This window comes from Meles meles, chromosome 9, assembly GCF_922984935.1.
Source record: "Meles meles chromosome 9, mMelMel3.1 paternal haplotype, whole genome shotgun sequence".
NCBI classification, from domain to species: Eukaryota; Metazoa; Chordata; class Mammalia; order Carnivora; family Mustelidae; genus Meles; species Meles meles.
In genome coordinates this window covers 41,931,025-41,946,549 of record NC_060074.1, presented here as the reverse complement: position 1 = coordinate 41,946,549, position 15,525 = coordinate 41,931,025, and the positions used below count along the sequence as shown (strand labels likewise).

Below are 15,525 nucleotides of genomic sequence, written 5' to 3'. Positions count from 1 at the left end.
TTCCCCATGATACACGGGGTGGTTAGCTCTTCCTAAAGAAGAGGCATTGGCGTAAGTTGCCAAGAGGAAGGTTGCACACTTTCTAGTGTGTGTGGCTATGCATGCCTACGCATGCTTACCTGAGTGTGAGGCCCGAGTGTGTGCATGAGCATATGTGTTGTGTTTCTTTCTTTGAATCAAGAGGGAGGATTGTCCAATAGTTATTGGGCAAATGGATAAGGCATCTCATATTTAATTACATTAATCGGCTTCTTTCTGGACTAAATCTTAAAAGTCATTTTCAGATTCCAGGTCAGAATTATGCAGACATATTATGCAAGTTTGTGGCAGAACACAGTCTTTTATAAAGTTACAAATGAGACAAAATAGTTAGGTTTTGATTTATTTTATTGCTTTGAATTACAACCTTTTGTGTCAAGATGGTAGTTCATATAATAAAATATTTCATTCAGCTGAAACACTAAGGTAGGCTCCTAGAGCAATTGCTTCTCTTTAACACAATCATGATCTTTGTGATAGTTATTTTGGCAAGAACTGGACTCCAGGTATCACCATCGATACATAGCATGGCTTGGTATGACTCCAATACATAGGCTCCAGTACTGAGCAATGAACATGCCAATGCCCTTCAAACGGGCCATTCAAACATCAGCGGGAGAACAGAATCTTGGAATCTTCGAGTGTATTTCCCCCACCGTTCTTATTGCCCAGATACGTCACTGAGGTGAAGTGAAACTTGCGAACATTTCCAGGGTGAAAATAATTTGATGTTAGCAAAATACAAATTGAATTGCAGATCTTTTGACTCAGTGTTCAGTGATTTTTCTGTGCTGTCTTCTTCAGAACAATGATACCCACAGACCTCTTGGGCTAACATTACATGCAGCAGCCAGTACAGTCATGTTATTCAAACCTGGGGGCTAAGGAGCACCCCCATGCAACTGTTACTCTGGCTACTTAAGGATGACTGGCTAGAGCTAAGGACTTGCCTTCATTTATTTTATTTTTAAAAGATTTTATTTATTTATTTGAGAGAGAGAGAAAGCATGAGTTGGAGGGCAAGGGCAGAGGGAGTGAGAGAAGCAGAATCCCCACTGAGCAGGAAGCCCAATGCCAGCCTCCATCCCAGCACCCCATGATCACGACATGAGCAGAAGGTAGATGCTTAACTGACAGAGCCACCCAGGTCCCCCAAGGGTTTGCTTTTAGAGTGGAGACCTATAAAAGAAGAAGCACAAAGAAGCACGTTTTAAATATGTGTCTGCCACCAAGATGGAGAGACATGAGCTGATGTTGACTAAAACATATCAGAGGGAAACCCAGACAGCTAAGTGCTGGGTTACCTGGTCCTCAGGGAGTTATTGTTCATGCTCACAAGGACAACGTTTGTAAGCATTGTCATAGAGATACGTCACAGGGTTATTACACATCTGATACTAACTAGTGTAAAATAATATTTACAGGCTTTGAGCAGTCAGCTTCTTGCAAGAAAGGCACGTGTGAGCAGAGCGTGCGTTCTTTGACCAAGCAGTTCTGCTTCTGGGAGATCTTCCTGAGGATGTCATCAGGTACTCAAAATGCATGATCAAGTGCGTTTAACTCCTTGCTATTTTAGTTAGTTCAATTTTAAAATATTTAATAATTTGCCATAGAAGATTGACAGGCTTCCTCAAACTATAGAATAGTGTGCTGTCCTTAAAGATAATTACCACCATGTGTAGTAGCATGGGAAAGTGCTTACAATATAATTCGTGTGTTAGGTTTCTAGGGCTGTCATAACAAACTACCACAAATGGGTGGCTTAAAACAACAGAGATTTACTGACTCACACTCATGGAGGCTGGAAGTCTGAAACCAAGGTATCAGCCAAGGTGTCAGTGGGGTCATGTTCCCGACCAAGTTCCCAGGGGAGAATCCTACCTTGCCTCTTGCAGCCGCTGGTAGCTCCAGACATTTGTGGTCTTGGAGCTGTATGACTCCCATCTTTGCCTCCCTCCTCACATGGCTTTCTCCCCTGTGTGTCTCTGTGTTCTCCCCTCCTTGAAAGGACACCTGTCATTGGATTTAGGACCTACCCTGAAATCAAGATGCTCTCATCTTGAGATCCTTAAATGAATTCTAGTGGCAAAGACCCTTTTTCCAAATCAGGTCATATTCATGAGTTCTGGGAAGACATATCTTTTGGGGGAGGAGAAAGGCACAATTCGATCTATTAGTTAGAAAGGCAGTCTATAAACTTTATGCAGTCCTACCTCAACAATGTACATATACACAGTGGGTAACACAATTTTTAGGATGGGATTGGAGAACCAACACAAATATGAAAAAAACCCACCATTGCCTCCCCTACGCAGAGTTAAGAGCATGAAGGAGTCCTGGAGGCCAGAAGTCCCCAGAAGGTGTTGGTGGGTTTGGTTCCATCTGGAGGCTCTGAGGGAGGATCGGGTCCAGGCATATCTCCTAGCTCCTGGCTGTTCTGGCGATCCTTGGCTTTTCTTGGCTTGTAGACACAGACTCCAGTGTCCACTCCATTGCCATATGGCCTTTCTTCCTGTCTCCGTGTCTCTGCTTTCTCTTACAAGGACACAGTCACTGCTTAGGGTCCATTCAAATCCAGAATGACCTCATCTTAACTAATTACATCTGTAAAGACCCTATTTCTAAATAAAGTCACTTTCTGAGGTTCTGGATAGATATGAGTTTTGGAGGAACATTATTGAACCCAAGTCAACTGGCATGGGTATCCCGAGTCAGTCCTACGTGGGGGTCATGAGTAGGCAAGTAGACCTGGAGAAGGAGGGTGAGATGTGGTACAAGATGGCCTGGGGATGAGCAACGAGTCACAAGAACCATCTCGAGGGGAGCTCTGTCAGCTCCAGGCCCAGGCCAAAGGAACCCAGGAAAAAAAGAGCACAGGGTATCATTTCTAAAGAGTCCTAAGTGGAAGAACCAGATTTACCACGAGCCAGTCCCTAGGGCAAAGAGTGCACTCCCAAAACTGTCCGGTACCCCCGTGCCACTGCTTGCAGGGCGAGTGTGAGAACAAAAGACCACACATATTAAATGCAATGCATTTTCTTGAAAATGTGAGTTTTGCTACCACAAAAACTCACTTTAAGAGTTGAGATGGGATGTCCCTCCCCCAATGTGTGCCTCAAAGTGGGAAACAGTAGGAGACCACCCTCTGAGCCACCAGGTGTCACACTAGCTGATCCATTAAGCTGGTCATTGAGGGGGCACTGCGGGGGAACACGTGACAAAGCAAAAAAGAAAAGAAAGGGTAGAATGAACAGGAAGCTTTCCACAGTGGCTGCAACCATGTGGAGCTCTCTTGGATGATGCACCAACAGCCCCTGTGCTTCTGCCCACAGAAGGACAAGTGCTTCCCAATTTCATTGTGACCTAGTTCCTGGGCCTTGCCCTCCTCACCACAGGCCTCAGAGCCCGGCTTAGCAAATCCTGCCACCTAGTGCCCTCCAGCTCCTTCCGAGCGCCCTGAAGCAGCTGGGAGTCTAAAGAAACCCTCCCCCACGGTACCCACAAAGCCATTACCTCCACCACATCTTAGTTCAGGGAAAAATAAGGCTCAAATGTCTTATCGGCTCACCAATTTTGTTTTTTCTTCTGAGGTAGGTTTTGTTTGGCTTTTAGGAATGCCAGTTTTCTGTTGAGTGAAAGCCAAGGGAGTGTCTATTTGGATATCCAAAGAAAGAATGCCAAAGTCATGGGCACAGGAAAGTTGGGAATGAACCCAGGTCCTCATCTAATTGCATAAACTGGGAACTCCAGGCCTTCACTCTAAAAAGAATTAAATAGATGGGCAACAGTGTGAGTGTTTAACAGAGAGCTTTAGGGTAAATCAGTTCTCCGCGCCCACTCGTATGGAGTCCCCATAGCTGATGCAGAGAACCATGCTCCCTGACTTGGTGTATAGAATTGCTTAATGCACATTTATCCGAGGGGTAGGTGAGTCTGCAGGTGAGCTCGCAACAGTTTTGTAAGAAGTCGCACCGGAAACATCTGATGGTCAAAGTGGGCTATCGGGCCAACGGTCTGGCTACCATTCTCTTTGCTTCCTATCTACTGAGAGAACTTCAAACCCACTGGTTAACTTTCTAAAGGTTTATTTATTTATTTATTTATTTATTTAATGCTTTAAATTTTTTTAGGGAAGGAAGAACACAATTCAGAGAGCTGAGATGTAAGCTCTGGGTTTGCCTCTTACTAGAAATAGGGTGAGTTTTCTCTAAGCCATGCCTTCCTCACTGGTCAAATTACAGTTATAGTGGCAGGCACCCAATAGGGTTATTTTAAGAATTACATGATGGAATCCATGTGGAGTGCCAGCCTTGTCTGTGGTGTCCAATAAATGATAGCTATTTGGCTGTTTGATTCGGTGATTGTGGTCAGGTGAGGAATGGCCTCCTAAACATGTCCACATCCTAACCCCCAGAGTCTCTGAGTGTGTCATCTTACAAGGCAACAGGGATCTTGCAGATGTATTTAAGTTAAAGAACTTGAGATGAAGAGATCCTGAAATATCTGGGTGGACCCAATGAATCATGAGATTCCCTGTAAGACAAGTGTGGCATGGTCACAGAAAAGGCCGTGAATGATGGAAGTGAAGGCTGGAGTTTTGTCCCTTGAAGATGGAGGAGGGGCTCTCAGCCAGGGAATGAGGAGGACGGCCTCTAGAAGCCAAAAAAAGCAAGGAAATGGATCCTCCCAGGAGACTCCAGAAAGAACACAACCCTGCTAAAAAATACCTTGATTTTGCCCCAGGAGACCCATTTTGAACTTCAAACCTTCAAAACTGTTAAGATGATACATTTGTATTATTCGAAGCCATTAAAGTTTGTGCTTCAGCAGCAATAGAAACCAATATAGTTATAAATACCCAAGTCTCCCAGTGTGGCTGGCCTCATGACACTGGTTCAGGATCTTTTTATAAGAGGGATTCCTTCCCTGTCACTAGCCCAAGGATCCAGTCAGGGTGAACATACTAGTGAGTCATATATTGATTGTATTACTGGTAATACAGTCAAATTCAAGTCATTTTTTCAACATGAGTAACATCACTTGGAATAAAACAGGGCTGTACCCCAAACAGAACGAAACAATGAAGGACAGCAGGGAGAAAGCTCATGTGAACACTGACCGAAGATATAATGGAAGATACATGTTTGATACTCTGCCTAATTTGGGACATGGGAGGAGAATGGCTGAAGCAGTCTACGACCAAGACAAGAGAACATGGAAACCAACACAGACAATGGGACCAATCCTAAGCCACATCCCACATGTAAGGCCATGAGAACACCACGAGGGAGAGAAGCAGACTGAGCTGCACAGGGGAGAAATCAACCTGGGAACTTCCAGGGTCAATGCAGAAGACCTCGCAACATGGAGGGTGGAGAGGAGAATGCGGTCAAAGGGGGAAGGAAGACAGAAGACATGTGGAGTTTGGATAAATATGCAAACTCAAGCATGTGAGTTTGAGAAAGCTGAGAGTCTCAGATCTGTGGCTTCTCTCATTGACCTCTTGCTGTTTTATGTAAATTCTATTGGCGAGTCCATCAAAATGAGCAGCTTTGGATGCTTCCCTCCCTCTGCCTATTGGCATCTCCAGGAGGATGGGTTCTTACCATGGGGAATCCAATCCTTTGGCAGGGTGAGCCAGTGGGTAGAAGCAGGACTGTAGCAACCATGACAGCTCAGAGATAGAGCAGAAACATCCTGCTGTTGTGTAGAAATGGCTCTAGCCAGGGGACATAAGGGGTGGATGTTGTCACAAATTAAATCTGAGATTCGGTCTCTCAAAGTTCCCAGGGTGGGATGGAGGTTATAACCCCTCTGGTGTGTCTAATTCTCTTGACCACCAATGCTCACCTTTCTGCATCTGACCCTGACAGCTCCCTGTAGTTCACTGCCTGATCCTAGCCAGAGATTTCATATGTTGCATGGACCAGTGGCTCCATCTGTCACCATGGCAACTGTGGCTGGGCTCCTGACTAGGAAACATCATTTGCCTTTGGGTAATGATTAGGGCAACCACAGAAACCCATGCAACATAGCAAGGATGTTATGTTGCCACTCTGGAGAAGTCTCACCTCCAGAAAGACTTCAGGGGGCTCCAGCTCCCACCATGTTCTAGCTCCTTGTGTCCCAAGACCACCCACCCAGGCCCTACACATGCCCACTGCCGCTGCAGCTCCAGCTGAAGCCCCTTTGGGCTTCTCTTCCTCACCCCACTCACATTCATCCACAATGAGTCCCACATACCCTCCGTAAAATCTACCATTTACATAAGCAGAGCTCTTCACATAGACAGTTGAGCAAGATGAAAAATCCTCATTTGCCCTCCTTGGGTTGCAAAAGGACTGAAGATACTATAGCCTAGAGAAGGAGAAGACAGGTGTGAGGAAAGACAACAGAGAAAGAAGGAAAGAGACAGTCCAGAAAGCTCAGAGGTAATCAAGCTGAGCTTCATTTGAAAAGACCAGAACATGACATCCCTAGTGCAGAGCACTTTGTAGACTGTTTCTTACTTTGTCCCCATCCCACTTCTCCTGAGCCACTAGTACCCAATAATCTCTGAAGAAATCAGGCCATGTATTGTGAAATGTCCATAAAATTAATTTTAAGACCAGAATTAAATCTCCCGCTGTGGTCTGGAAGGAAAGTAACACAAAAAAGAAGACCCACAAAACAGTTTGGGAAGTTGCCCCAAACTCAAGGAAGACACCAGCAAATGTTCAGGCTAAGGCAGCTCCAAAGGAAAGACCTGAATGTACAGCTTTCCTCGCACATGTCCCCTGGATGAGGGAAGACAAGTGTGGTATGTGATGGGTTGGTGACACACCAAGCCACGCCAAGACATTACAGGATGGAAAAATGAAAACGAATGTTAAATGTTGGAACCCTGGACAATTTTTCATCCAAGCTGTGAAGGGACAAGGGAGGTAAATGCAGTCCCTCTGTAGAGGGGTGTTCATGTTCCCAGGGGCTCACAAGAATGCAACATTGTTACGCTTGCTCACACTGCTAATGATTCCTTAGCCAACCTGTCACCTCATACAGATTGACTCCGGTCACACCTGCCTCTGGATAGAGGCCAAATTGTTCTGCTGCCAACCCCAGAGTGGCACAATGACATTTTTAGGGAGAGGTTTTTGTCACTGTTCCTTGTACTGGGATTCCTATAGAGGTGGGAGCTGGAAGAGGGCAGGTGTATGCTGATCAAAGGAAACCCATGAACTCTCTTGGGTCAACAGAAAACCACTCACCTGACTTCTGGCCTGAAGGAATTAGAAACAGCCTCAGTGGAGCGCACAGAGCCTGGAGGTCCTACATTCACAGTTTGTATTTTTGTAGTCCCCACCATTGCCAATGGTGGATGAGCCCATTTCCCCCACTAAGTGTGTCTATCCCTGCTGGTCTGCTAACATCCTGGGTATTAGTGCTTGGGGAAGTCACGAGCTGAGTGAGAGCATGGTGCCTGTGCTCAGTGAGGAGAATGACATGCACAATCCCCATGCACACATTTACAGAACAAATTACACAGTTTCTCTGCCAGATACATGACCCAGCAGACTCCTACCCCAGTGAGTGTTGCTAAGCACACCATTTCAGGCTAAAGCCTGTTTCTTGCTATTCCCTCCTTCCAGAACACAGTGACAAAAATGTGTTGCAAAAATGTTTGGGGAAGGGTGCACCTGGGTGGCTCAGTCAGTTAGGCATCGGCCTTTGGTTCAGGTCAGGATCCCAGGGTCCTGGGGTTGAGCCGTGAGTCAGGCTCCCTACTCAGTGGGGAGTCTGCTTCTCCCTCTCCCACTCCCCCTGCTTGTGCTCTCCCTCCCTCTCTCTCTGTCAAATAAACAAAAATATTTAAGAAAAGTTTGGGGAAGGCAGATGACAGAAATACTAAAATTATTTAAATGTGGTTAATATATTGTTGTGATCACTGAATAGGTCATACCTGTCCTGCATGGATGCTCCGTTATTAGACCAGGGCGCAGGGAGATGGTAAGAAGAGGGAAAGCCACATACAAGCTGTGTTGGGTTTCACAACATTGATACCCAAACTCAGTAAGATGCACAGCAGCACAAAGAGAGAGTGACAGCCCACTCTCACGTATGAATGGTGATTTGGACATCCTCCCTGAAGCAACTGGAATCTGGCAGCGTTTTTAAAGAATAGTAAACCGTGGCCAAGTGGGGTCATTCCAGGAATGCAAAGATGGTTTGATTTAGGCAATATATTAACATGATTCACCATGTTTTGTTATAAAAGAAGAAAGACAAATTCCAAATCTCCAAATTTAAATTAAAAAAAAATTCAAAAGAGCTTTGTTTGAAAGTTCCGTATATATTTATGTTCTAAACTCTTAGCAGTGGAGGACGGATGCAACCCAAATGGGACTGAACTATAAACACTGCTTATACCAGACCAGAAGGCATCATGAAGCTTAAGGGTGCAACACTAAAATTCTTCTCAGAATGCTATCAAAGTGAGGAATAAGACAGGATGCTTATCACCATACTGTTGTTGTCTACCCTGTCAGAATATGCTCAAAGAGAATAAGAAAAAGAAAAAAAATGGCACAGAAAAATGATGAGGGTAGGCAAAATTAATATTATTTGCAAAAGTTATATGGTATACATGGGACACTCTGGAATAGCAACTGAAAAACTTATTAAAAAACAATATGAAAATTGTTGAAGACAGGCCAAAAGCCTAACATATATTAGTCGTTTATATTATAAGATTGAACGACAAAAGATCTTATTTATAATAACAAAAAGAAAATACCAATAAATAATTTTTTTAAAATGGCAAACACACCTTTCATGCAAAAAAAATTTTTTAGTATGCCAGACACACTCTTACACACACACACACACACACACACCCCAAAAAAACCCTCTTAGATTCTATTAAGTGTCACATAAGAAGACTTCGGGAAATGGAAATGTACGGCTCATTCCCACAGAACAAAACTCAGAAGTTGAAAGATGTCAAGTTTTCAAAATAAGCTACAAATTTGGTGTAATTGATTTCAAATACCAACAGAATTTTTTTCATGACTTGACATGCTGATCTCCAAGTGGAAATAAAATTAGTATATGGGAATATCCAGGAAAGTTCTGAAAAATAAGCAAGATTGTGGAGCAGGTCAGTTTCTAGTCTTAGCAGACATTGAGAAGCTATAGGAAGTGGAGCAGTTTGCTACGGGAACAGGAGTAAGCAGTCACTTCTTTTTTTTTTTAAGATTTTATTTATTTATTTGACAGACAGAGATCACAAGTGGGCAGAGAGGCAGGCAGAGCGGGCGGGGGGGGGGGGGGACAGAATCCCCGCTGATGCGGGGCTTGATCCCAGGACCCCAAGATCATGACCTGAGCCGAAGGCAGAGGCTTAACCCACTGAGCCACCAGGTGCCCCAGCAGTCACTTCTAAATGAAGGTGCAAATGACCAATAATGCCTTTACTGTATCACCCATCTGGGAAATAGTTCTCAGGGGCTTGTGACACCTTCCTGGAAAGCCAGGGGGATCTGACAAGAGTTTCAGTCTCACTGGAAAGGGACTGCATTTGGGTTTGTGGATTCTCACGTCCTGTAATCCTCTCGGGGCTACGGCAGAAGGGCCTGGATCCAGGAACGTCCTCTAGCTGCTGCAATTGCCAAGTGGCCTGGGAACACAGACCTTTGTCCTTGGGTACTTACGTGGCAATATCCACTTTGACAGAAAGCTAGTTCCTCTATATTGTTGCCTGGGACTGAGAAGTCCAGAGAAAAAGAATCCACAGGAACATTTTGATAATTAAGGGAGGGGCCTGCCTTTCATCCCTAATTCACCAAATGATTTATTTTTTTTTTAATTAAAATAAGTCACAAAAGGAAAGACACTCTTGACACCAAGTTGCTTGGACTGATTGTCTTTTTAAGAATAAGGAATTTACAAAAAAAAAAAAAAAGGAATAAGGAATTTACAACCGCTGCATATTGATCGAAAACACACATTTGACACAATTATGCTATGCATGGCTACTATGTGAGTTCTTAGCTCCTAAAATCCTTAGGTAATATTAATCTCCTCATGTAATTGCTTCTTATCTAAAAATTTGAGAGTTATGCCTTTTTTTAAAAAAAATCAGTCAATGGAAAAAGAGGAAGAGTAAAGCATTTATTAAGGACTGGAACCGATCCAAAGAAAAATCACACAATTCATGAAGCATCTTTCTTCTCTGGCACTTCTATTCTTTCCAGTGTATTTAGCTGTGAAAAGAGAGAAGGAGGGGGCATTCGCCTCTGCGGCATGCATTCCACACTCCTGCTATGGAGACACAGGACCCAACACTCCTGGGTGTATGCGAAGGGAATCCAAGGCGGCACTAGAGACTGGAGCAACTGTGCAAAGTGACCAGCTCCTTGAACAAAGAATAGAGACAACAGACACCTGCCAGGGGAGGGGAGAAGTATTCCAGTGTGAGCATGTGGCAACACATCCAGATGGAGGAGTCTGGCATGCCGTTGGCTAAGGCAGAATCTGGAAATGGAGGGTGGAAGGCTCCCCCCAACGAATGGGCGTAAAAGTGCTGGGGGTGCCCGGGGTCACCTGGGAAAGAGAAGACAGTGAGTAGAGGAAGAGCCCAGGCTGGAGTTCCGGGACCACCCCCATTTGGGGGGGCAGGAGTAAGAAGAGAGACCCATGCGGAACAGAGAGAAAACTTTGAACAGGAAGAAACACCAGAGGCAGCCACAAAGTTCAGTAGGCAAAGGGAAGGCCAGGGGGCTGGAGGCACCAAGAGGTGGAGAGAGAGAGCAGGGCAGAGCCCCTGGAGAGTGGTCCTGGGATGTGGGAGTGCAGACAGCACTTCTTTCAAGCCAGGTGGAAAGGAGACCTGAGAGAGTAAAGAGGAGGTGGGGACGCATGGGGGCGGGGGGACCTAAACCCTCATTATTTGCAAAAATTTGCCTACTTGCTAACATTCCTTTGTAATCCCCAAATCGATATTCCTGGTGCTTTTGCATTCATTCTAAGACATGCTTAGGGTGGTGAAAAGCTAGTCTCCCAGCATCCATGTTGCCAGCCAAGGTCAAACAAGGTGATGCTCTGTCTCCTTATTTCAGCTCATACTGTAAACAAGTGTCCTTCTTGCATACCATTTAGGGCCATGCTTGGGGCATTTCGTGTTTTTTTGTGGGTGATTTTGCTGTTTCAAATGGCCCCCATGCATCGTGCCAGGGTGGTGTCCAGCCCTGTTTAGCACAGAAGGCTGCAACATGCCTTATGGAGAATATGTGTATGCTCAAGGAGTGTGGTCCAGGCCTAAGTTATGGTACCGTTGACCGTGAGTTCAATATGAATCAATAGCGGATGTTAAATAAGGTGCGTTTCAATGGAAACACACATAAAACAAGGCCGTGTACTGACTGGTTGATGAAAGGTGACCAGAGGATCACGGGAGCCTAACCCTTCTTTCCACTGGAACAATGGCTCAGTATTGGCTAATTCAGTGTTGGCAGCAACTTTACAGATCATTACTATCAAGATACTGAGAGTAGACGGTCCTTCCTCCTCCAGGTGTGCACAGCGAAAGAGCATCAGAGTAGACTGTAAGTGGACACAGTCCCACATGGCCAGCTTTCCATCTCCCCGGCACCAGCTGGTCTTTCCTATCTCAGATGGGGGAAGGGGTCGGCTCCTCCGGTGGGTGGGCAGCCATGGGCAGTGACAAGCTGTCCCTCATGGGTCTGATCCCCGAATATGGAAATCACTCAGCCAGCTCACTTACGGGGCCACATTGTGGGGTCACCTCTCCCAGATAGCTGATGATAGGTAGGTATGTGTAAAGGCTTCCAGGCTTCTAATCTTTGCCTTCCAGTGGGAGGTTGCCTACCTAGCGTCACCCAACACGTGACAGATGTAAATAATCCTTGGGTTTCTAGGGTGCATGGGTGACTCAGTCCATTAAGCGTCTGATTCCAGCTCAGGTCATGAACTTGGGGTCCTGAATCAAATACTTTGCCGGCCCTGTGCTCAGTGGGGAGTCTGCTTGTCTCTCTCTCCCTGCCCCTCCCTCCTTTCTCAAATAAATAAAGTCTTTTAAAAAATAATACTAATCCTTGGACTTTTGCCCTCTCATGTTGTTTCCTAAACATGGAGATATTGACATGAGGTTGAATGTCACAGGGCAGGGAAAGAGAGACAGACAGATATCAGTAACAATATCCCAATCTCGGAGGCATCTGGGTGGCTCAGTTGGTTAAGCATCTGCCCTCGGCTCAGGTCATGAGCCTGGGGTCCTGGGGTGGAGCCTAGCGTGGGGCTCACTGCTCAGCTGGGAGTCTGCTTCTCCCTCTGCTCCTCACCCTGCTGGTGTGCTCTCTCTCTCTTTCTCTCTCACTAAGCAAATTTTAAAAGAACTCTTTAAAATCCCAATCTTAGCATCACCTCTAAAAGCAAGAGCCTCTGATGTCCGCACTTCCTCATCTACAAAACAGAAAAGAATGACAAAGCTTCATATGAGTTGTTGCAAGATTTATAAAAGGCAGTGCACGGGAAGGTCCACGCACAGACCCAGGCACTCTTGAGCGTTCTGACCTTCCCTGGGGCAGGGACCAGACACATTTGTTAAGCAAACTGACAAACTCATGAAACTGATCCTTCTCAGCATGCCACTGTCCACATCAGACCTTACTTGCAATGGCCTGCTTTATAGCTCTGGGGACGAGTTTCAGGGGTCCACACGAATTGTCATTGCAACATAAAGGAAAACGCCTCGCTCATGCTGCTGTGGTTTGGGTGCTTTCCGTGGTCATCTGGCCACTGAGTAGTTGAAAAGGGTGAACTATTCCAGCTATAAAGATCAAGCAAAGGCTATAGCTGAGAGATGCCTTAGAGCATGAGAGTTGGGACCTGATTTTCATGGCCTCTATGTTAGAGGAGCAAATAAGAAAAAATTCCAAAGCTCATGTTGAAATCCTACCTTTCGCTATGGACTCCTATATATGAAATGATTTTCTAGCAACCTGAAAGAAGCCTAGAACACTGTTTATTAAATTACAAAAACACTTAGCCCTTATAAAACCAGGCTCAGAGGGTTCCATGGTCCTTGAATCAAAGACTCTGTCTTTGGGGAGCTCCCCACCAGAAAAATGACATCCACGACTTGAACACAGTCATCCTGCCTTGGGTCATGCATGTGTTTTTTCCTTCCTTCCAGCCTGATTATTATGTTCTAGACATTGTTCTTAACTTTATGGTAGTAAACTAAAATAATTAATAAGAATGAGGGCCATGCGTTGCCAAGGAGGACACAGGTAGCAGGGCCAAAAACAAATATGAAAATAATAATGAACCTTTGAAGGAAGGTAGCCAAGAGGTTAAGAGACTGGAGCATGATCTCACAGCTCTTGGTGGCAGAGCAGGCTTGGAGCCAGGTCTGCAGACCCAGGTCCCTGTGCTGGCCTTCCCAGGCTCATTTTGGGATTCTAGGAAATTCCGAGCTCAGTGGAGAAATCTGAAGGTCATGGGAGCTCAGGGTCATAACTGGGGCAAGGGTGGCAATGTTGAGCCTTTCATGGGTGCTGTCTCTAAAAACACATTTAATAAGCAATCAGTTTTGTTATAGAAATCAAATCAATAATATTCACACACATGGATTGCAAACATATTGCAATCCATGTGTGTGAATATGCCCAGTATAATCATATTATTAATAAATGAAACACAGGGGGCACCTGGGTGGCTCAGTGGGTTAAAGCCTCTGCTTTCAGCTCAGGTCATGATCCCAGAGTCCTGGGTTCAAGACCCGCATCGGGGTCTCTGCTCGGTGGGGAGACTGCTTCCCCTCCTCGTCCTCTCTCTCAGCCTGCCTCTCTGCCTACTTGTGATCTCTGTCTATCAAATAAATAAATAAAATCTTTTTTTAAAAAAATAAATAAATAAATAAATGAAACACAGCCAGTTCATGAGGAACTCTATTTTGCCCCTTGAGGATACTCTATAAAGCAAAAGGAAATTATTTAAATTGGTAAAAAAAAAAAAAAGGAATACGATGAGTCCATTTCTGCATAATGAGTAGATTCTGGATCTCCATATGAAGCCAGTGTTTATTTTTAGGTGGCACATAGATTAAATAGAAAACCTACCATTTGCATCTTTCATCCAATACAGCCTCACTGGTAAATTTTCCTTCTATTTTTGTAAAATGTCAGTTGACTTCTTTCAAATTCCAGTGGTTAAAAATTAATTATACTACACTTAACTGATTTTTTTTTTTTTAAATAACAGTCTCAGGCACCTAAAGTGAAGGATTCCGTCATCCCCTCAAAAATACTTATCGAATGCCTGCTGTGTGCCAGGCTCTGGGCAGGACACTGGGACACAGTGGCACGTGACATACCCTGAGCCCTGCATGCACCCTGCGCCCCGTGCCCAGGGTGTCTGGGGCAGCCCGGTGGGACAGAGAAGAGATGAGCAACTGCAGGGCTCTGTGATGAGGACAACTGGAAAGGGATCAGAGTAGACCTCCCACAGGAAATGACACTGTGCTGAGGCCTGACTGGTGAGGAGGGATTAGCCAGGGAGCTGTCTCATGTGAAGGTCTCAGCACGACAAGCTGTGAGATCTCAGTACTTCTGGAGCTTAGGGCCGAGGCAGAGTTGGAGAAGTGGACAGGGGCTGGATCACCAAGACCTTTGTGCGCTATGCTAAGGAGCTCAGACTTTATCCTGAAGGTATGCAGTGTTATGCAAACTAAAGTCTGTGAAAGCTCAAACTTTGTTATTAATGTGTGTGTGTGTATGTGTGTGCAAAAATGGATGTGCATTGAATTGATGTCTATAATTGCATCTGAAGATTTTTTTCAAGTGTGCCCTTCCTGACGTCCCCTTCCTACATGGAAGCCTTTAGAAAGACTTAGTTACATCTGCTCCAGTCCCTAGTAACTAGGAATTTATATACTTGGTGATACTCAGTGTGGGTTTGGTAAACTCGGGCTCAGTCCTCAGCTCCCCACCACACTAGGGGAATAGGCTATTCTTCCTTTTGGCTTAGTGTCTGCATTTTGCATACCTCTGCTTTATCCCCAAGTGAAGCGAACACTAGGGGGCTAATGTGGAAAGTATCAGACTCTTCTGTTTCAGGATAAGCTTGAGGACCGCATGTAAGGTGAACAGCATGAGGTCAGGACCTGGGGCAAAAATGCAGGCACCTGTCAGTGGTGACAGTAATGATATGAATGGCCAATGCCAGAGAGAATGTGTGGCCATGTTTCATAAGACTGGACCCCTGTCCACAGGGAAGTCAGGAGAAGAGAAAGGGGAAAGAAGGGTCAATGATGCTCTAAAATTTTGAGCTTGAGGAAATAAGGTGGATGGTGACAGTCTGAATTAAGGAAGGCAGTGTTGAAGAGGGCACCGGGTAAGTTCCAGGAGGTTACAGGTGCCCATACTAACTGCATCCAGGACAGAGCATGGTAAGAGATGTGTGCTTGGACGTAATTGCAAATCATTG

At 45.1% G+C, this 15,525-nt stretch overlaps 1 protein-coding gene across 5 annotated transcripts in view; it reads right to left on the bottom strand.

Annotated features, from left to right (window-relative positions):
• Window positions 1–1,138: 1,138 nt before the first annotated feature.
• Window positions 1,139–15,525, bottom strand: part of SPP2 (secreted phosphoprotein 2) — a 35,872-nt gene continuing 21,485 nt past the window's right edge. For 2 of the 5 annotated variants that reach the window (XM_046018088.1, XM_046018089.1), the window contains exon 9: window positions 10,168–10,280. The gene's annotated coding sequence lies outside the window, so the exon portion shown is untranslated. The other 3 variants (XM_046018090.1, XM_046018092.1, XM_046018091.1) reach the window with 3 other exon arrangements.